Here is a 23,072-nt window from a genome sequence, read left to right as displayed (position 1 = left end):
GAATTCTGAAGCATCTACTAGTAATTCTGCACAATCTACTATTGATGAAGAAAATGAGAGAAAAAGACATGAGCTTTTCCATATTCGAGTTATTTCCAAACATCAAAAGATTGATACTTTTTTTGATAGTGGCTCACAAGTAAATTTAATTTCTAAAGAAATTGTAAAGAAGTTGTGATTACTGACTACACCTCACAAGAAACCATACCCATTAGGATGGTTAAGTGATAAAGCACAACTACAAGTGACTAGACAATGCAAACTCAAGTTTTCTTTTGGGTTAGCATTTGTGGATGAGGTTGAATTAGACATAATTCCTTTGGATATATGTGGAATTGTTTTAGGAAGTCCTTACTTGTATGATAGAAAAGCCATTTTCTATAGAGCTGAGAACAAGTATCTACTCATTAAAGATGGAATCAAATACTTTCTAAGAGCTCATAAGCTCAATAATAACTACACTCTCATAAGCTCAGGGCAGATGAAACGAATGATAAATTCATGCAAAAAAAAATTACTGATGGTTGTAAAGGAAAAGAAACCTGATAAAACCAATGTATTTGAGGGAGGTAATGCTAAACAAAAAGTTGATTTAGAAAAAGCTATTTTAGAGTATGATATCTTGTTTCAAGAACCTAAAGGTCTGCCACCCAAAAAGGAAATAGTGCATGATATTATTTTGCAGCAAGATGCTCCATTGCCTAACATTGGAATGTACAGGTTGTCCACTTTAGAGAATGCAGAAATCAAGAAGCAAGTGTAGGAGTTGCTCGAGAAAGGGTTCATCAAACCTAGCACATCACCGTGTGGGTCACCAATCGTTTTGGTGAGAAAGAAAGATGGCTCATGGAGAATGTGCATTGATTATCGAGCACTGAATAAGATAACGATCAAAAATCGTTATCCCCTTCTTTGCATAGATGATCTACTAGATCAATTGAAAGAAGCTATTTATTTTTCCAAGTTAGACTTGCGTAGTGGATATCATCAGGTCAGAGTTGCAGAACAAGATGCATGGAATACTGCTTTCAAAACAAAGCAGGGATTGGTTATGCCTTTTGGCTTAACTAATGCTCCTGCTACTTTCATGAGAATAATGAATGATGTACTTAGACCTTTTCTTGATGATTTTTTTATTGTGTATCTGAATGACATTTTGATATTTAGCAAAACATGGGAAGAACATTTAAATCATGTTAAGCAGACACTAGATGTTTTCAAAAGAGAAAAAATTTATGTTAAACTCTTAAAATGTGAATTTGGCAAAACATCTTTGAATTACTTGGGACATATAGTAGCGGGTGGTGAACTGAAGATAGATCCCTCTAAGGTGGCAGTCATTGTAAACTGGCCTAAACCCAAATCTGCTACAGAAGTTATGAGCTTCTTAGGAGCAACACAATATTGGAGAAAGTTCATTTCTAACTTTTCCTTAATTGCAGCTCCCTTACATGCTTTAACAGGATTAAACAAGGTGTTTCAGAGGGGAGGCAAATAGGAGAAAGCCTTCGACACCTTGAAAGAAAAGATTAGTACAGCAGCAGTACTAGCACTGCCTGATCTTCAAAGACCATTTGAGATACAAATGGATGCCAGTGACTATGCCATGGGAGAAGTGTTGACACAGCATGGTAAACCCATATGTTATCATTCTGAGACATTTAATTCTGCAATAGTTAACTATCCTACATATGATAAAGAATTGTATGCATTAGTGCAAAGTGTGAAAAAGTGGGAAAATTACTTAATGGGAAAAGATACAGTAATACATACTAATCATCAACCACTTCAATATCTACACTCCCAAACTAAGTTGTAGCAATCAAGACACTATAGATGGATGGGTTTTCTACAACAGTTTCATTTAGTCATCAGATATAAAAAGGGCATACACAATAAAGTTGCAAATATGTTATCTAGACCCATTACAAATGCATCTATTATACTTAAGCATAATTTTGTGTTACATGAGAGCTACATTGAACAATATGCTCAAGATATAGACTTTAAAGATGTATATGCAACTTTAAGTCAAGGAAAACGAGTAGAAGAATTGGATACCATGTAAAGGACCGACTCTTGTATCATTGTGGGAAGTTATGCATTCCACAAATTGAAAGAGTAAAGATAATTCAAGAAGCACACACTTCTCTAATATCAGGTCACTTTGGGGTAAGTAAAATAGTTGCACAGCTGCAAAGATTTTGTTATTGGCCAAAAATGAATGAGACAGTTTCTAGATATGAAAGAGGGTGTACTATGTGTGCTAAAAGCAAGCCTAAAAATAGAAAACTAGGCTTGTACACTCCATTACCAGTTCCTTCTCATCCTTGGGAAAGTGTTTCCATGGACTTTGTTGGAGGACTGCCTAAATCTAGGAAAGGTCATGATTATCTATATGTTGTTGTGGATAGGTTCAGCAAAATGTGTATTTTGATACCTTGTGATAAATAGATTACAGCTGAACAAACTGCAAAACTGTTCTTTCAACATGTATGGGTTCATTTTGGGTTACCCACTTCCATTGTATCTGATCGAGACACCTGATTTATGGGAAAGTTTTGGTCAGGTCTGTGGGAACCGATGGACACCAAATTGAATAAAATCACAACTTTCCATCCACAAACCAATGGCCAGCTAGAAGTAGTTAACATGACAATGATCCAGTTACATAGGGGATATTGCAACAAGCATCCTAAGCTTTGGGATGAATATTTGTGTTATGTGTAGCATGCTTACAACCGAGCTAAACATTCTTCTACACAAAGATCTCCTTTTGAGACCTGTTTTGGTTTCACACTGAGGTCTCCCTTGGATTTTGTCTTTGGTAAGGACACAACAATTGAGGGACATAGCAATGTGGACAGGGCAACTAGGTTCATTGAACAAATCCAAGAGATCCACTAGGCAATACAGGAACAGCTGGAAAAGAGCTAGGCCAAATACAAGGCAATGCATGACAAGCATTGGATGGAGCATAGTTTCCAAGTTGGTGATCAAGTCTGGTTGTATATCAGCAAGGACAGAATGCAAGGTGAAGGTAAAAAGCTAAAGCCTATCAAGTATGGACCTTTAAGATACTTGAGAAAATTGGTGAGAATGCTTTTCGCCTTGATCTACCAGCTTACATGCACATCTACTCAGTTGTAAATGCAGATAGCTTGAGATTGTTTTAACCTTCACTAATTGAGGATACCGAAGAGCATAGTCAATTGCCTTCTATTGAAGACCTGCTACCTGCATATCTTAATGAACTGCAGGAAGAAATAGTTCTGGACAGGAACGTGAGAACGACGTGCAGGGGATATGTTGAGTACCTCAAAGTTGGGCTCAAGGGTTCAAAGCCGAGCAGTGCAAAATGAATAGAGATTGGAAAAGTGAGACGATTTTACCCTCACTTAGTCGATGCTTGAAAACCAACTTTTGGTGGTCCAAAAGCTTTTTCAATGGGAAGGCCATGATCTGAATTGGATCCACGAAAATTATCAGAGTTCTATGAATTTTTCAAATCACGACAGACTTCAAAATCTTGTAAACAATGAGATATCAGAAATAACCTCTATATAATGGTAATTTGCAGCCAGCACGAAGCAACGAGGACCTTCAGTCAAAGCGCGCTGACTGTTGACCTATGGGTACTATGCATGGCGCAAAAATGGCAGTTGGGAAGCTCAAACCTAAAAATGGAGGTTGTTTCTAATGCGCGTAACCCCTTGAGAAGGAAAAGCCCCTAGCGCTCGGTCATAAGGAAGCCGGGAAACCATGGGAAAAGCGCTAAAACTGACAAGTGGGTCGTGCGGTCCAAAACCGGAGGAATATTGGAGGCATTTTGGTCGATAAGCGGGTTTGTGTTATGAAACCAGCTCAATAAAAGATAGAAAAGATAGATCGACGCCTTAGAATTCAGCCTCTTCGAGGGGGAAACCTCCTTTACATTACATAAATGAACAATTCCTTGATGGTTCAAATGACAAAACCTCCTTTCTATATATAGGAGTCTAAGGAGTCATAATATAATCCAGCCGACCTAATAATAATAATATAAAGCCACAAAAATAACAATAGAGGGATTCTATGCGGCACAATAATAACAATATGTGCGCAATAGGGGCACAAAAATATTAATAAGGGGTATAACTACAATAGTAATGGGGTAATCACTAGTATTATAGGGACCCAACATGCCCCTCTCCTTCAAAAAAGTGTTGTCCTCAACGCTTGAGCAGTTCTAGATACTTCTGCATAAAATTCTCATCCTCCCATGTGGAATCTTCAGCGGATAAGTTCTTCCACTTGATAAGATACTCTGAAATTGATCAATTTGTAGCTGTCGAGTTCTTGTTTCTGTGACTGCTTCTGGTTCCAACATAATTTTTCCTTCCTCGTCAAGTTTTGGCAATATTGTTTGAACTAGGAGCTTGTCGCCTATAACCTTGTTTAAACATGAAACATGGAAAACTGGGTGCAATTAAGAAGCTGCAGGAAGCTCCAATTTGTATGCCATAGTACCAATCTTTTGCAACACCTTGTACGGACCATAATACTTTGGTGATAATTTATTATCCTTCTTAGCTTGCTTGAGGGACATTTGCTTATATGGTTGTAGCCGTAGGAATACCCAATCACCTACATCAAAACTTCTTTCACTGCGATGTTCATCTGCCTATTGTTTCATTCTATTCTATGCCAACACGAGGTTATCCTTTAAGAGTTGGAGGACTTGTTGTTGATGTTCGATGTGATGTTCCACTGCCTGAACCTTAGAATTTTCTCTTAAATATGATGTGATGGATGGTGGTTGATACCCATAAAGTGCCATAAATGGGGTCATTTTTGTTGCTGTATGGAAGGAAGTGTTATACCACCATTCAGCTAGAGGCAACCATTTGACCCATTGTGTTTGTTTATCAAATACAAATCAACGAAGATATCTTTCCAAACATTTGTTTACTATCTCAGTTTGCCCATCAGATTGAGGATGATAAGATGAGCTATGAGCTAACTGAGTACCAAGACAAGAAAATAATTTTGTCCAAAAGTTTCCAGTGAAAATGGGATATCTGTCACTTACAATAATCTTTGGGTTTCCATGTAGCTTTTGAATTGTTTCCATAAATGCAACAGAAACTGTACTGGCTTTAAATGGATGTGATAATGCACAAAAGTGTTCATACTTGGTAAGTCTATGAACTACCACCATGATGACACTCTTTCCCTCAGACTTGGGTAAACCTGTGATAAAATCCATTGAAACCTCCTCCCAACGTTGGCTTGGAATGGATAAAGGTTGTAATAGACCCGGTGTCTTAATTGTTTCAACTTTATTTTGTTGGCAAACCAAACATTCTGCCACAACATTTTGAATATCTGATTTAAGGCCATCCCAAAAAAATTCCTTCTTAACCCTGTGGTAAGTTTTTAAAAATCCTGAGTGCCCTCCTAAGGGAGAAGTGTGCAATTCCATAAGAATCTTTTGTTTTAGCTGGGAATTCTTACAGAGGTATAAGCGATCTTTGTACCATAACGAATCATTTTTCCAGCTAAATGTATCAGACGTACTGGAATCTTGTTGTAACTTTCGAATAAGTTCCCACACTTCTTCGTCATTCTTCCATTCCTCCCTTGCTTCATTTATCCAATCTGGTTGGATAATAGAAATGGTGCACAACAATGCTTCCACATCCTCATCCTTTCTTGAGAGTGCATCTGCCACCACATTTTGCTTCCCTTTTTTGTAGATTATTTCAAAGTCATAACCCAACATCTTTGTGACCCACTTTTGTTGCTCTTCAGAGGATAATCATTGTTCTAAAAAGTATTTAAGGCTATCATGATCCGTTTTTACCTTGAAGTGTCTTCCCATTAGGTAGGGTCGCCATTTCTTAAGTGCATGGAGTATTTCCAACATTCCCTTCTCATAAATAGCTTTTCTTAAAAAAATTCCCTTGATTGGACGACTTTCAAAAGCAATGGGTCTTTCATCTTGCATTAGAATAACACCAATTCCATTTCCTGAAGCATCACATTCCACAATAAAGGTTTTTGTGAAGTCCGGTGTAGCTAAGACCGGTGCTTGGCACATTTCCTCTTTAAGATTTTCAAAGGCCTTTGTTGCTTCCGGAGTCCATGAAAATGCATCTTTCTTCAATAATGTTGTTAGAGGTGTTGCTATTCTCCCATAATTCTTAACAAAGTTGCGATAATACCCTATCAACCTGAGAAATCCTCGCAGATGCTTTATGGATGTTGGGATTTTCCATTCCTTAATGGCTTTAATTTTGCTAGGGTCTACCTTAACTCCTTCATGAGATACAATATGACCCAGATATTCCACCTCCTGGACTCCAAAGAAACATTTGGATCTTTTTGCATATAATTGTTTCTCCTCCAATAGTTGTAGCACCCTGTCAACATGATCCTTCCAAGACTTGTTGTAGATTAGTATATCATCAAAAAATACTAACATAAATTTTCTAAGGAATGATTTGAAAATTGAATTAATCAAACCTTAAAATGTTGAAGGTGCATTGGTAAGGCCAAAAGGCATGAGCAAAAATTCATAATGACCCTCATGAGTTCTAAATGTTGTTTTCGGAATGTCTTCAGTCTTAATTCTGATTTGATGATATCCTGAATGAAGATCCAACTTGGTGAAGTAAATTGATCCATGCAATTCATCCGGTAATTCATCAATGACAGGAATGGGGAACTTATCTTTAATAGTGAGCTTGTTGAGCTCCCTATAATCCGGACACATGCGCCATGATCCATCCTTTTTATGCACCAATACTACTAGAGCAGAGAAAGAACTTTGACTCTGTTGAATTATACCAGCCTCTAGCATTTCTGTAACCATATGTTCAATTTCACTCTTTTGTACATAGGGATATCTGTACGGCCTGATGTTTGGAGGAAAACTTCCTGGAATCATATGAATAGCATGATCATGATCACACATAAGTGGGAGACCTTTGGGAGTCTCAAATACCTTGGAATGATTGTCCAGGACTTTTTGGAGATCTAGAGAAATAGATGATTCCAATGTGGAAACATCTAGCGAACATAATTGTGCAATTACACCTCTTTGCTCCTTTTTTAGAATATTTGTCATACCATTAGAGCTGATTATCTTTCCTAGTTTCCCTGCAATACCCCTTTATTCAACTTCCTTTCCTTCCATAGAAAATTTGATGAAAAGTTCTTGAAAATTAAAAGCTATTGTACCCAAGGATTGTAGCCATTGGACTCGTAGTACAACATCAGCACCTCCCATTGGAATGGAAAGCATTGGGCTAGTCAATACATATTCTCCCATGGATAGCTTGATATTATGGCACTTTCCAAAGCAATTTATTGTTCCTCCATTTGCAATCATCACTTGACACTCCGGTGCTGGATATAGGAAGCAATGTAATTCTTTTGCTACCTTACAATGAATAAAATTGTGGGTGCTTCCTTAATCAATCAACACTATTACCTTTTTCTTCTTGATTTGTCCTTCTATCTTGATGGTTTGAGGAGTGGTAATTCCTGCCAATGCATTACAAGATATCGTCGGATTTATTTGTTCTTCATCTAGGCTTTGTTCCTGGAGTATATCCTCTTCTTTTGACCTTTCTTGCTCCTTTTCTTCTTCCTCTTTACAATCTATGTAGAATAATTTCTTCTTAGCACACTTATGACCTTTAGTGTATTTGCTATCACAACTATAACAAAGCCCTTTTGCTCTTTTTTCTTCCAATTGTTGTGGTGTCAACCTTATAGGTTGTGGAAGACTAGGGGAAACAACACTTCCCTCTTTATAGTTGTGAGTGGTATGCTTCCTGGTTGCCATAATTTTGCTTTCCATTTTTCTTGCTAACCTAAATGCCTTCTCTAATGAATCAGGTTCCCAAAGGCGAACATCATGTTGGATATTATCCTTTAAAGACCCTATGAACACATCAATCCTATGCTCCTATGGAATATCTTTTACCCTTATGTTCAATTTTTGGAACTCCTCAATGTGCTCCATTATTGAACCCTTTTGTTTGAGACTTATCAATTGGCTAAAAAAAGTCTTGCTCTTTGTATCCTCATAATGTGCTATCAATTATTCCGTAAAAATTGCCCATGTGATAAATTGTTTACGAGAGAAAAGCCATTGATACCATACAAACTAATTTGGTTCCAAATATAAAGTTTCCATACGTACCTTTTGTGTGTTTTGCACATTATTGAGATCGAAGAATTGCTCCATCTGTAATATCCATGTGGCGAGATCCTTGCCATCAAACTTCCTCATATCGATTTTTGGAACATGGTGAGTCTTCGATCCAACATTAGAGTCTATGGAATCGTGATTAACATTTCTTTTTTTCTCATCATGAGTTTCCTTTAGTACCCTTTCACCCTTAGTGACCATTTCTTGTCGCAACTTATTCATATTTATCTTCAATTCTTCCACTTTATCATCCATGCCATTAATTTTAGTGTCCATGCCATTCACCTTAGCTTCCATGCCATCCATCTTAGCTTCTATGCCTTTCTTTCAACCATCCATATTAGCTTCTACATATTTCCTTAAACCATCCATCTTAGATTCTGTTGCTTTTTGTGCACGTGACACTTGTTGCACTTGTTCATGTAATTTTGATATATCATATAGCATTTCTTCTTCTTCTTCATGATTCATGCTAGAGCTTTCAGGTTCCTTACTAAGTATTTGAATTTTCTTTCCTCGGGGCATCAGTTACCAATAGTAATGCTCTATTATGCCCTTTGAATTCCTTCAAAATAAATTTTCAAACCAAGCTTAAGCAAAAATTTAAGAAAATATACACACCTTTTTTCACTTTGTAGGAGCTCGATATTGCCTCTGATGTATCTCTGTAATTTTCAATCATGTAGTTTTGAATTTGTGACCTGCAGTAGCCCTCTGTGTCTTCTTTCCAATGCCACAAGTCTGACCCAATTTGGATTCTCCAAGGAAGACTTATGCGAAAACTCCCACAGTGACTTGATTATAGACTAGTTCAGTAGAGCGAACTTGTACGATGTTCCACGAATCACTGTTTCGACCTTTGGATCTGAAATATTCATACAAGAAACTACAGTCCATCCTCTTTTTTTACCTTCTTACAAAATTTCAATCCGATCCATAGAGAGAAAGTTATGACGATTTTCCCCAGGTCACCTGTTTGGAATGTAATTCAGGAGTCTGCAAAAAGACCAACTTCCTCAGATCATATCTCCGCAAATATAGCGCGAAAAGCTCTGAAATTTGGACCCGAGGTTCAGCGCGATTTCTTCTCAAATGGGTTTGTTTTTGCAATTTCTGGAACGTCACAGAAAAAAAGTTATAGTGAAAATGTCACGATGACCTGTTTGGAGCAGCGAACCCTAGAATCCAAAGCTCTGATACCAAATGTTATGAAACCAGCTCAAGAAAAGATAGAAAAGATAGATCAACGCCTTAGAATTCAGGCTCTTCGAGGGGGAAACCTCCTTTACATTACATAAATGAAAAATTCCTTGATGATTCAAATGACAAAACCTCCTTTCTATATATAGGAGTCTAAGGAGTCACAATATAATCCAACCGACCTAACAATAATATATAAAGCCACAAAAATAACAATAGAGGGATTCTATGGGGCATAGTAATAACAATATGGGGGCAATAGGGGCACAACAATATTAATAAGGGGTATAACTACAATAGTAATGGGGTAATCACTAGTATTATAGGGACCCAATAGTTTTCCAAAGGACCAAGAAATTCCATACACCAAGTGATGCATGTCCGGCGGGGAGAGATAAAAACTGCTCTCATCGTGGGCTAACAGTCGATCATATCACCCATGTGATAAAAGCGATAACTGTAGGATCTGGAGGCCCCAGAACTAATGGCAAAGATTGCACTCGATGGGAGACCGGATTTGACAGAAGAATAGGCTGAGGCATATGAAGATTTGAAGTCCGACATGACCGCTGAGCTGGTGGATGCATCATTTCGCAGCATAACCAAAATAATGACCGTTCGAGGAAGAGTTGGCACTCAGTTCATAGGGAGACAAGTGGCCACCTCTCTGTGAAACGTTACACAGTAGCAATGACACAGAAGCAGGGAATTCCAAGTGGACAAAGGCAGGCGTTCCAAAGAGATGGAAGAGGAAGTGAACAGTCAAGGGACGGATTGGCTTTAAGCCACGAACAGACAGAGAACAGAGACAGAGGAGATAGAATAGAGGGTGAAGCAAGAAGCAAAGAACAGAGAAGTCAAGCTGACCTGTAGAGCTAAGGCAACATCAAGCAGACAAAACTGAGAAGGCTTGAGAGGTTCAAGCAATCCCTATGAGGATATCTATCAGGAACTGAGTACCAAATTGGACTCATCCCATTAAGACCAGTTGAGGTCGAGACTTGGTAAGGGGAAGTCTGTGTACTCTAATGGCTTGGGGAATCCAAGTACCACCCTACTAAGCACCATCTATTACAAGAAACTCAAATTGAGCTCCTCATTGTATGAACTCTGCTCAAAGACACAATAAAGAAGGCCACCAATGAAAGTTGGACCAGGAGACGTAGCCCAGGAGGATTTGGTGAACTCCTTATTAAATTGTTGTGTTTTTGTATTTGCTTACTTTGTTTCTCTCACTGTTTTCCATTGCCTGTGTATTTCGTAATCTTATTGATCTGTTGCTTAAAATAACATAGGCACACACCAGCACATTAGTCTATAATACCTACATTAATAAACTGAGATCACTCACAAGTGATTTTCAAATCATCAACAATCCTATCATGATGAAGAGGATGATCAACTTGATAACCATGAAAAGAGGGGCCTCTGTCAGGTGTAACTGAGATCCCTGAGGATTCAAACAAAAAAAACATAGTTTGAAATTGTTCATGGACTTCGTCAAGGACGTGAGGACCTAACATAACCATCAGCAGAAGCTGAAGTGCCTCATCGTCCTGGCCAACCTCTGAACCTTCAAACGACACGCCATCCAATATTGGTAGCTTCACAAGGTTTGTAGATGGGTGTATACGGTTATTGTTGGTTGTGACCGGATAACTATCAGTGAAAATATTGTGGATTGGATTCATCATCTGAATATGAATAGATCGGCAACTCGACAGATCAGATTCTTTAGATTCCCAAAAATGAACTGAATCAACCGAAAGAGTCTCAAGTAGAGGGGAGGTCAGGATATTTTCCCCTTCCCCTATAGGGGATTGTAAGACATCATTTGATTGTGTATGTTGACAGACTGTATTGGTTGGGAGACAATCAAAAATATTCGTGACAATGGCTAGAGCACCCCCTTCAGCAAACAAATTAGGATATAGAGGTTGATGTGCATCAGTCGAAAGGTGATGGAAAGATTTTCTCAGAGAGACATTGCTCAAATCATAGGGTTTGCAAGATGAGCTTGCATCCTACAAAGGTGATGTTGAGAGGAGAGTGATGTGTAGAAACCCTAATTCGACTTGGTTTAGGGGTCTCATCAAGAACTTGAGAACTTGACATAACCATCAGCGGAAGCTGAAGTGCCTCAACTTCTTGATGAGTCCCTAAACATTCGAAAGGTGGGTCATCAAATTCTGGTGGCTTCGTAGGATCAATAGACAAATAAGTAGGATAATCACCAGAGGCGTGAGTGAATATATTCTCGGTAAAATTAGAATTTCTGAAATCACCATGATTCTAGAGACTCGAAGTTGGTGTAATCATGACACATCACCAGTTTGATCAAGTTGGGTATCTGACACATAAGGCTTTTCTTGGATTAGGAGCGAAAAGGGATTAATGAGAGAAACAACTTGAGCTGGGCAAGATGCATGGCCCTCTCCTTCACCTGTTAAAGACTGCGAGTGACAAAGATCAGGCATAAGGGATTCAGACTCTGCATCCCTTGACTGTGAAACATCACCCCCATGTACATGATTGCAATCAATGTGAGCAAGATAAATATGTGAATGATCTGAAGGAACCACCGGTGCAGTAGACCCATGGACTAAATTAGGGTAGAATGGATGCACAGGGTCAGATGAAGGGGCACCAATCAAACCCAGACCCACATTCGGCCCATTTATGTTCGCCAAAGAGAAATACGGATTTGCAAGCCTGATGTGGTCCGTGGATTTGATAGGACAGTCAACTTTACCTGAGACAAGACCAAAGCCATCATGTGCAAGTGAATGAGATCCCGGGATATAGTGAGACGTATGTTGAATGGACTCGATCGGGGTTCCATCAGCAGGAAGAGATGTTATGTAATTTTCAGATTCAAGATCCAAAATATGTACGAGGGATTTAGAGGCGAGACCATCAGATCAATTTCCCAGTGAACATTTTTCATCGTTTGAAATATTTACGGACACAATCTTATTATGTAACAATTCAAGAGGAGGATGAGAAATCCCACCAAAAATAATCTCTTCCTCGGGGGGTCGAGGTTGTTCCAGATTCAGAGGGATAGGTAAAACAAAATCACTGGTAGAATCTAGACACTTTTTCATCTTCAAATTATGATGATACTCATGTGAAAGAGGACTTGTTTCTAATTGAAAATGTTGTAAAGAAATGAGAACCAATCGTTGAAATTTTATATTCAAATACAACCAGTTGACATCACTTTCAGGAAATTCAAAATAAAGATGCACATATCTGAAAGAAAAATCCTCTAAAGATTCTTTAGGTTTCATCCTAAGCTCATTTATCCTCTTTAACACATCTTGAAAATCATACCTGTCAAATGCTTGTTGGAACTTACCGACGAGTTGCTCGAAAGAATGAATGGACGCCACCGGCAACGTGTGGCACCATTGCTTGGCGCGACCTTCAAGGGAGAGGGAAAAAAACAGACAAGCAAACTCTTCATTGTCGATCTCAAAAGATTCACAAAACTAGAGGAAATCATAAATGTGCTCAATTAAAGTTGTTCCATCCTCACCATCAAACTTTAACTAAGACAAGTGGTGGAGCTACTCCTGGAGGATGGAAAATCGAAAAATAGACAAACCAGACAAACACCCCGGGAGCAAGATTCTAGTCAGAGCTATTAACATGTTTGAGACTAAACTGCAGGCTCCAAGGGCTCAGCGTGTCAACTGGCGCTCCTTCTAGCGCCAAATCTGTTGATGGGCTAGAATTCTTCACCAACAGCAAGGGGGACCTCTTCGGTGTAGGCTCTCAACTAGAGCCTGCACCGTTTATGATAGGGATCCCTTCCGGTATGTAGGCCTAACTGTCATTCAGTTTTGTTGAGCTTGCTTCGGAAGGAGGTGAAATATGAACTCAATTGAAAGCATGTACCTTAATAAACCATGAATAGCCAAACTATAAACAACATAAATATTATGTAAAGTTACTATTAGCAGGCTTCAAATAAGACTCATGTTTTCCATGATAAAATGCTTAGTAATTGTTAATCAGTTCACAATCATCAAACATTTATGAGCATAAACAAAGGTGCAGTCAAACAAATTATACCAATACCAAAGAAATAACTCACTGGCATGAGCATAGAGTTAGTGAATCAAATACTATTCATACGAAGCAACACAAATTTTGGAGTATGAGACAACATATGAGGAAATCGCACATCAAAGAGCTCTTAGGAACATTTCATCCATCAAGTGAATAAAATACTCATGGCATTAGAACATAAAATATCTGAGGAATCCAATAGTGGAAACGTACAATCACTCCTTGTATCAATTAGAAGGACATAAATTCTCTTAAGCAATGTATATATCTCCAAAAGAGTCCTTAGCAAATGGTCCTTACAAATGAGGCATGAGGGTATATTTATAGGGTGAGAGTGACTCTTGGCCTACCCTTGACTCTTGAACTTCCTCATGACTTTTCATCTACCTGGTGACTTTTGGTATTCCACATGACCTTTCATATTCACAAACATGTTCTATGCTACTGCAGAAGATGGAAATATCTTTCTACCTTCCTTCTGCCTTGGAGCTAGCTTGACTTCAATATCTGTTGTTGACCAAGATCATGCATTTCCACAACATCGATCCCTTGGGTCATTTTAGCAACAAATTGGGCTCAAGTGTCTGCATAAATGACAGGGACTTGCCTTCGCCACTTCAATCCTACACATGTACAAAATCATAAATTAATCATCAAGAAAAAATGTACTTTGATGAAATGTAAGATATAAATATCACAATTAATAACAAGCCAGAATTCTTAGCCTTGACATCTTTTACAATTTCATAGTCACAAATTTGTGCGTTGATACGCTCCATGTCTTCGCATCAATCGTTTCTTTCCTTGAGTGGTTATATTATCATTTTTATATCACCTTTCACGCTCCTTTTCATCCTCGTCATACATGTTGGGCATTGTTGCATTGTGTTGTTTTTAAACATTTGCAAAGGTGCTAAGTAAATGACCGGTTGAGGCCTATATTTATAGTCTTAGGTCACGCATGTGGGGTCGCATGGGTCGCAGGGCCTGATATATGTTAGTGTGTGACCTTTGTGACCCATGCAACCTATGCAACCTTTGCGACCTATGTTACCTTTGCAACCTGTGCAACTTATGCGACCTGTGTGACTTGTGTGAACTTTGCGACCTTTGTGACCTATGCGACTTGTGTGATCTGTGCGATCTTTACGACCTTTGCGACCTATGTTACCTTTGCGACCTTTACAACCTTTGCACCCTATGCGACTTGTGTGACGTATGTGACCTTTGTGACCTGAGTGATCTTTGCGACCTGTTCGACCTGTGCGACCTTTGCGACCTTGCGACCTATGTGACCTATGCGACCTTTGCTACCTGTGCGACCTATGCGACCTTTGCGACCTGTGTGACCTTTGCGACCTATGCGACGTATACGACCTTTGCGACCTATGCAACCTATGTGATCTCTGTGACCTGTGCGACCTTTACAACCTTGTGATCTATGCGACCTATGCGACCTTTGCTACCTATGCGACCTATGTGACCTTTGCAACCTATGCGACCTGTGCGACCTATGTGACCTATACGACATGTGCCCTTTGAAACTTATGTGACCTGTGTGACCTTTGCAACCTATGTGACCTATCCGACCTATGCGACCTTTATGATCTATGTGACCTTTGTGACCTGTGTGATATTTGCGGCCTTTGTGACCTATGTGATCTTTGTGACCTTTGCAACCTATGTGACCTTTGCGACCGTGCAACCTATGAAACCTATGCAACCTTTGTGACCTGTGCGACCAGTGCGACCTGTGCGATCTTTGCGACTTGTGTGGCAATTGCGACCTATGCGACCTATGCGACCTATGCGACCTATGCGACCTATGTGACCTATGCGACCTTTGCTACCTATGCGACCTATGCAACCTTTGCGACCTTTGCGACCTGTGTGACCTTTGCGACATGTGAAACTTGGTTTGGTTTATGAAAAATATGTGAGTCTTTTCTAGAATTTTCTAGGGTTTTTCATATTTCAAATAGACTCTAAGGATGGGTTGTAGCTATGGAAAAGGTGAAGGGGCTCCAAAATTTAGAAGAGTTGGAAAATTTTGGAGGGGTTGTTGCAGCAACTACAACACATACCTACACAGAAATTTGGATATATGGGTGTGAGTTTCCACCCTACAAACTGCCCAAATGTGTGCCTATGATACTTTTCTCATTAGAGTACATTCGGCAAATGATTCACATGCATGATCTACATTTTGTGGCAGCCAAGAAAAAGGCCCAATTCAAGATTAAAGCCAAAGTAGGACCTTTTGTCTGATATATCAGATTAATTGGTAAGGAAGTCGATTTGTTGTTGAAGAAAATGAACTTTAAATTGAGTTTCACCTGGTCTTATGACCCTTTTGGCTTGATCTCAAAGCTAAGGGTGGAGCAAAATACCACACCTTATTCACATACTCCTCGACCAGAAATCGAGCAATACATGAACCAGACTCAATGGGTGGAAAAAACATATTACAGGAGGCAAAGGAGCAGGTTCTCTCTATTATAGCCACTCAAACAAGCATACCTAAAGAGAAGTAGGAAAACAGAGGAAGAGAATAATAATATTACCCGGTGATAGAAATAGGAGTAATGGATTTCCTAGTTTATACAAAGAAGAAAAAAACCAACTCTGCAAATGTTTTTCAGCAAGGCATAGAAGAACAACAGAATATTGTAAAGATAGGTCCTCATGTGTCTAGTAGAGATGAGGATATCTTCATAGGATGATTGTCTTCATCTACTTCTAAAGATCCTCTAGAGACACCAAAGACAGTCGATTTGGCTCAAGACATTGTTGAGCCCAAAATATTTTCCAAATACAAGGCAATTACGCAAAGGAATGAAATGCTAAAAGCCTCCACTTATATGTAGTTAGGGAAACAAACAGTCGTATCTCATGACAGATTACTATCAGCATTTGACTCAGAGAAGGAAAAATGCAGATAGCCTTTCTTGGATTCAAAGTACCATCTCCTAGGTCACCTGCAGATTACAAGGAATATGTGTTCACTTTTGATGCACAGCATATTCATTCCATAGAGCAGATGGAACTGCAAAAACAAACAAGTGAGATTATGTATTCCACGCTCACTAGCATTGCCATGTCTACCTCTAAATTGCAGGTATCACTAAATATTGTGCAATCCCAAATCAAGTTAGAGAAGATTTCATCCTTAGCCAAGGATACTAGAATCAAGTCACTGGAGGACTTGGTGATCAAGTTAGAATATAATCCCAAAGATATCAAGGCAGTTGAAGAACTTCTGAAGAAAAAGGATGTTGACATAGCAGCCTTGAGAAAACAATTAAAGTTTCCTACTACAGAGTATGCACAAGCCAAGGATCTAGGAGAGAGTGAGAAGCAGAAAGAGGATATGTCCAGGATAGTCATTGAGCTAAATAGCCAAATCAAAGCCATGGAGATATAGTTGGAGAAACTGCTCAAAGAAAATGAGCAGGTGCGGAAGTTGGCCATAATTCCTCTTACTACAGTTCCAATTGCAGTGACCACAGCTACAAGGGCATATGCATCTACATCAACAACTACAACATATTCAGCAAGTGAATTGGTTAGAGTCATGCATGTGTCTAACTATCCAGGAATAGGAAATTGCTAAGCTAAAATCTCAACTTAAGTCACTATCAAAACATAAATTAAAAATTGATAATTCTTATGTGGCAGAGTTGTAGAAAACCCATCAGTTAAATATAAAAATTGAGGAGTTGCATTGTGAATAAGCTATGGGTCATAATGTAGCCCAAGCCAGAGAACATATATGGATAGAAATCAGTGAAACCATCATAGAGATATGGCCTTCTATACAGATCATTTTTTAACAACATGAGTTAGTGCAGAAATCCCAAGTGGTGATCAAGCAAACTAAAATAGACTTGGGGCAGAAACTTGGGGAAGCTACAACCATCATCAAATTTCTAAATTCCAAGAATAAACAAGAACTATAAGAGTTGGGAATTCAGGACAGAACAGAGACCATCCTGGAGGTGAAAAGGATGCAGACCAAAAGGACTCTTATGAATTAGCTGGATCAAAAATGTCAAGACTTAGATATCAACACAGATAGATTCCACAAGAAGTTGTAGGTGTTGAACAGGAAAAGTCTATCAAAGTTGACTAATACAGAGAATGATCTCATGAGCCTAATAGAGTACTAAGACAGATTAATCGGGACTGCCCAAGACAAATCAAAGTTTGTAGGGATCAAAGTGCATATCACAGGGAAGGCATTCATGGAGGCCTTAGATTTTGATTTATTTACCAGTCATGAGGTCAAGCACCTATTTTTCATCAATCGAACCTTTCAGAAATACACAGATGTGAAAGCTACAGGAAATTGATTAAGTTTCCAATCCCAAGTGAATATAGGTGGGAGAAACTGTGCAAATTACTGGAGTAATTTGTAATGGGATAGCAAGGCAAAACAGGGCAGCATATTTTGAGGCCTAGTCACAAATAGTCTTCCTCAAAAATATGGCCAGCATTCAACAGTTTGAAGGTTCCTATTATTTTTTTCTAATTTTGTAATCAGTTTAGACATTACTAGGATTCCATCTTGATCTTTTGAATCAATATATTTTGTAATTGTTTTTGTATAAATACTTCAAAAATCGAAGTGTTAGTGTTGGGATTAGTTTTGAAGAAAGGACTTATGTTGTAAAGAAGCTCATAGAGCTATCATTGATCATATTTCAGTAATACAGCTCAAGCATTATAGGATTCTTGTGTCAATTTCATTGGTGAAGTGCATCTTTCTCTGTTAAATGTTTTCATCATTTTTTCATATATGTTTCTGAAATATAAATTATTCTAAGAAGAGTATGAACAGAATTTGTTTAAAAGTACACTCTGTATCTGACTTATGAATAATTTCTATGTTTTCTACTGAAAATTAAAAACAGAATTCTTAATTTCTTTGTTTATTAATTGGATTGCTTAATCTTTTTCTTCTCCTCCACACCATAGATTTTAAAGGATCCAATGAACTTGCCTACCCTACCCTGTAAGTTTATCTTGTAAACTTTGTGTTTGATCAATATAAACTTGTGACTCCATTGCCCAATGACCTAATTCCACTACCTCAACCCAACAACACAAAATACCAAAACCTAAACATGATAACTAGCCTAATATCATCAGTAAAACAAATCTAAATCATAAAGAGAGATCCCTCTCTAAAATTGGAAGGGTTGGATTCCTAGTTTCCAAAGTGGCTTTAATATTACCTTTATGATTTACTCTGCAACCTCAAAAATTACGAAGTGATAATAGGTCGTATGGTGTGTTATGAAGTGTTCACTATCTATGATGCATTCCATGTCATAAATTATTTGTGTGTTATAGTTTTTATGGCCACTCTCGTGAATTGGTTCAACATTGTATGTGAATTGTTGGTTCATAAGAATTAGTTATATGTGTTGCATTGTTGAATTAATATATGATCTCCATACAATTTGTTGACTGATTATTACTGTTGGTGCTTTGTTAACTATATCTGTGTTAAAAAATACCATAAATGTTTTTGTAATTTGTGAGTTATGCATTGGTGTGCCTGCTGGTTGCTTTGGTGTGTTTGCAAATTGGGGATATATGAGATGAAACGTTGACTTCTTATGGATATTTTTCTAAATGTTGGGTATAGATAAATGTTTCCATCATATGGTGCATTCTCCAGGCAGTCTTTCAAGTATATTGTGTTGAGTTCCATACCATGAACTTTGCTATTATTATATGTGTGTTGAGTTTCTTGTTTGAAGGCCGATTTTTGCATACCTTTGTTGAAGTTTTTCAATGATTCATGTGTACGTTGAGCCCTTTTTATGAAGTTTGGGTGGTGCATTATAGTATTTGGTACATATATCCCTTATGCATTGAGTTTGTTTTGGTGGTCATGACCTATATAATAATTGGTGAATGATTTTTGTGTGCTCATATGTTTGGAATGGATTAGATTGCATATAATATACCGTTGTGATGGTTATATATATATATATATATATATATATATATATATATATATATATATATATATATATATATATATATATATATATATATATATATATATATCTGTGTGTGTAGTGTTGAGTTCTGGTTAATTTTTTGAAGATATTTTTTTTCACTCAAGTCTAATCTAGAAGTTTTAGGAATGCATTCACTCATGTCCATAGTTGGAGTAGTTTTTCCTTGCAAAGAGAACTATCATGAATGGGAAACGAAGATAAAACTCCATAAGTTGTTTTTTAATGAGTTGTGGAAAATATTTTGTGAAGGAGAAGGATGCAATCCTTTTGAGAAAAACTCATTATATGGGAGAACAAGAACAACAAGGCATATGCCTTGATTGCAACATTAGTAAATGAAGAGGTGAGTCGTTATATTACACAATTTACAAATGCTTTTAAAGCCTTAAAGAAGTTGAACGACCTATATGACTCACACTTTGAGCTTGATGTTGTCCAATTAATGATCAAACTATTTAATTTAGAATTGAAGGGTGATGATATCCTTGCATTAGCCTATGAATTAATAGCCATTGTGCATGATATAGAAGCCACTGACGTTAAAATGGATTTTCCTCTCACAGCTTTGTCAAGGCATTGTATCCCACTTATTCCCATTACCTTGAGTCAATACAAGCTAGTGGAAAACTTAAGGACAACTCCTTTAACTCTCTTGTGGAGAAGTTTGCTAAAAGAGAGAAATATTTTGGGAAGAAGAAGACACATTCTCAGTCCCCTGAAGAAGCGATGTGCCTTGCACCAAAAGAAAGAATCAACCATAAGATTTTTTTAGAGGAAGAGGTGTTCGAAGAGGATGTGGAAGGAAGAATAATAGAGGCAGGGCGGTAACAATTTCCAAGGAGAAAGACCTTATCTTCATTGCATACATTATGATAGAAATGGAAATGATGCTTCTACTTTGCAGACAAGTCAAAACCCTATCCATCGGGGCTTCGCACCATCAAGCTCAAATTGCTTGGTCTCCCATATTTTCCTCTACATGATGTTCTCTACATCCCAGAGTTTAGGAGAAACTTGTTATCTTTGGTACAAATCTGCTAGAAGGACACTCCATTCACATATTTGATCACAAATATGAGGTCATAAAAGCATCAAACAACTCACTTTTCATGACTAGGATAGAAGAAGAAAGATTATTGAAGTTGCAAGGAACCTCTACTCATGCACAAAACGTTTCATAAAGTTCTCACTATGATGAAGGTACACTTCCATCTAGACTTTTATGGCATGCTATATTTGGACATTTGAACCATGACAACCTTCATTTATTTAATAAAAATGGTGCTACTAGTTTGCCAATAATTCCTTGGAAATGTGATGCTTGTATATGAGGAAATCACAAAAAACAATATTTTCATGATTCTCATTCTAGAGCACATAGAAATATTGAGCTCATTCATTCTAATTTGTGTGGCCCTATGTTTGTTCCTTCTGAAAATGGTAATAAATACATGATGACATTTATTGATGACTACACTAGAATGTGTTGGGTATATCTATTGAAGAACAAATATGAAACTTTTGAAACTTTCAAGAGCATTCATGCATGGATTGAAAATGATACACAATATCATATTGGTTATATTCCTACTAATAATGTAAAATAATATACTTCAAATGAATTTTAAAGCTATATTCACTAGTATGGGATCAAACATCAAACAACTATGCCTAATAATCCTTAACAAAATGTTGGCATTATGATACATATGTTGTACTTGATGGCAACCCACTCATCTCAGATAATAAATTATAGTGTAGAGAAAAGTTCACGCACTTATATGCAGAGAAAATTTTATTTCATGTAGAGAAAAGTTCACACACTTTTATGCAGAGAAAAGTTTATTTCATGTAGAGAAAAAGTTCACGCACTTTCATGCAAAGAAAAGCGCGTATATGTTGGAGAACTTACCTTTGGTCCATGGTAGTTAGTCCTTGGTATTTGAACATATGAGGAAAAGCGCGTATATGTTGGAGAACTTACCTTTGGTCCATGGTAGTTAGTCCTTGGTATTTGAACCTGTTAGTGTCAGTCTTTCCAGCCTTCCTCCAGTGATCAAATATGCTCTTACAAAGTGGTCTCAGAGTTTCCAAGTCAAATTTTGTCATTTCAAAGAGTTTTCAAGCAAAATTTGGTCACTAGGCATTAGGTCTAGGGTTTGCCCAAATGTCAGTCCATGTCATCATTCAGCTGAGCCTATCATCATTCAGAGGGTTTTCATTATCATGTCAGTGTCTAATGAGTCATTTCACACCTTATTCATGCTTCAGTTGCGCCTAGGCAAGCTCATTTCCCTCTCCTAGGGTTTTGAAAGCCAATTTCTCTTGGACAGTCAAATCACCAGCAAAACTTGTTTTCTGATGTTCATACACCTTCCCCTATCCTTAAATTACCTTATCAAATGCTTCCCATCACTGAGATCCCCCAAATTCCTCATTTTTGCACAAACCCTAGTTTCTAGCTACAATCTGGCAATTTTCTAGGTTTGGCCTGTGTTTTGCCCTTTTCGACCCCTTCCCCTCACTCAATCTCTGAGATTCCACTTTCCCCTGCTTCCTAACATCCCTCCCTACTTCCAAAAATTTCCCCAAGAATTTAGAAGCCCTCTATCCCCTTCATTTCGCTCCATTTCGACAAAATCCCTTGTTTCACACATCGGGACAAGTTGCACTCAAAAGCTGTTTCTGAGCAATCAAAGATGAATTTTACAAAACTGAGAGAGGTTTTTGTCCATAACATGCCAAATACGAAAAACCTCCTTCACTTTTTACACAGGTGTCATGGTTTGATAGAAATGTCAAAAATACCGGCGAGAACGAAGGTGCTCCAAGGACGGTTGGCCAAAGCACAAAAACGAAGGAAAACGCCCGATCCACTCCAAACTTTGGCCAAAGCCTCTTTGACTAAGCATGGTACTTGATTGGGGACTCCCAGCCCAAATTTCAAGAAATTTGGAGAAAATTTTGTCATTTGTGAATTTTTTGTGCAATTTACAGGTTTTGGCCATTGGAGTGGTCTCACCCCGTGCGCGACCACTCGGGAGGACTGCTCAGAATCACAAAACGTTGACATTTTTGGAAAGGGCATGAAAAAACTAGAATTACCTATACTTGGGGTCAACTTGATTTTGAGATTTGGGCCTCCAAAAGCTCAAAATACATCAAAATTTTGACTTTCTGCCCACTTTTTGAGTTGCAGAAAGTGACCTTGGGAGAATTGACTTTTGAGGGGTCAAATCAACTCCAAATCCAGAAATTCCACTTGGGATGGAAAGTAGACACACAGAGATTTCCAATGAGCCATCTTGCACTTGATTTGGACAACTGGGACCCACTCAAAAAGTGCTTCAAAGGGGCGCGACCACTCGAGCTAAAATTGCCAGTTTTGACTTTTCAGGCCTGCAAACTCTGTTTTTTACCTTGGTTGATCATTTGTACTTGTAAATGATGGATGTATGGATAATTTTCATGGCACATTGATAGATTTAATCTCTCTTAACCCTTCTAGAAGCTTCCTTGATGTAAATAGTGAATATTTAATACATGGATGAGTTAGC

The sequence above is a fragment of the Pinus tabuliformis genome, chromosome 3_1 (genome assembly GCF_031772625.1).
Source record: "Pinus tabuliformis cultivar Carrire ecotype Pingquan chromosome 3_1, CPIR1, whole genome shotgun sequence".
In the NCBI taxonomy this organism is placed as follows: domain Eukaryota; kingdom Viridiplantae; phylum Streptophyta; class Pinopsida; order Pinales; family Pinaceae; genus Pinus; species Pinus tabuliformis.
This window is presented reverse-complemented; position numbering follows the sequence as displayed.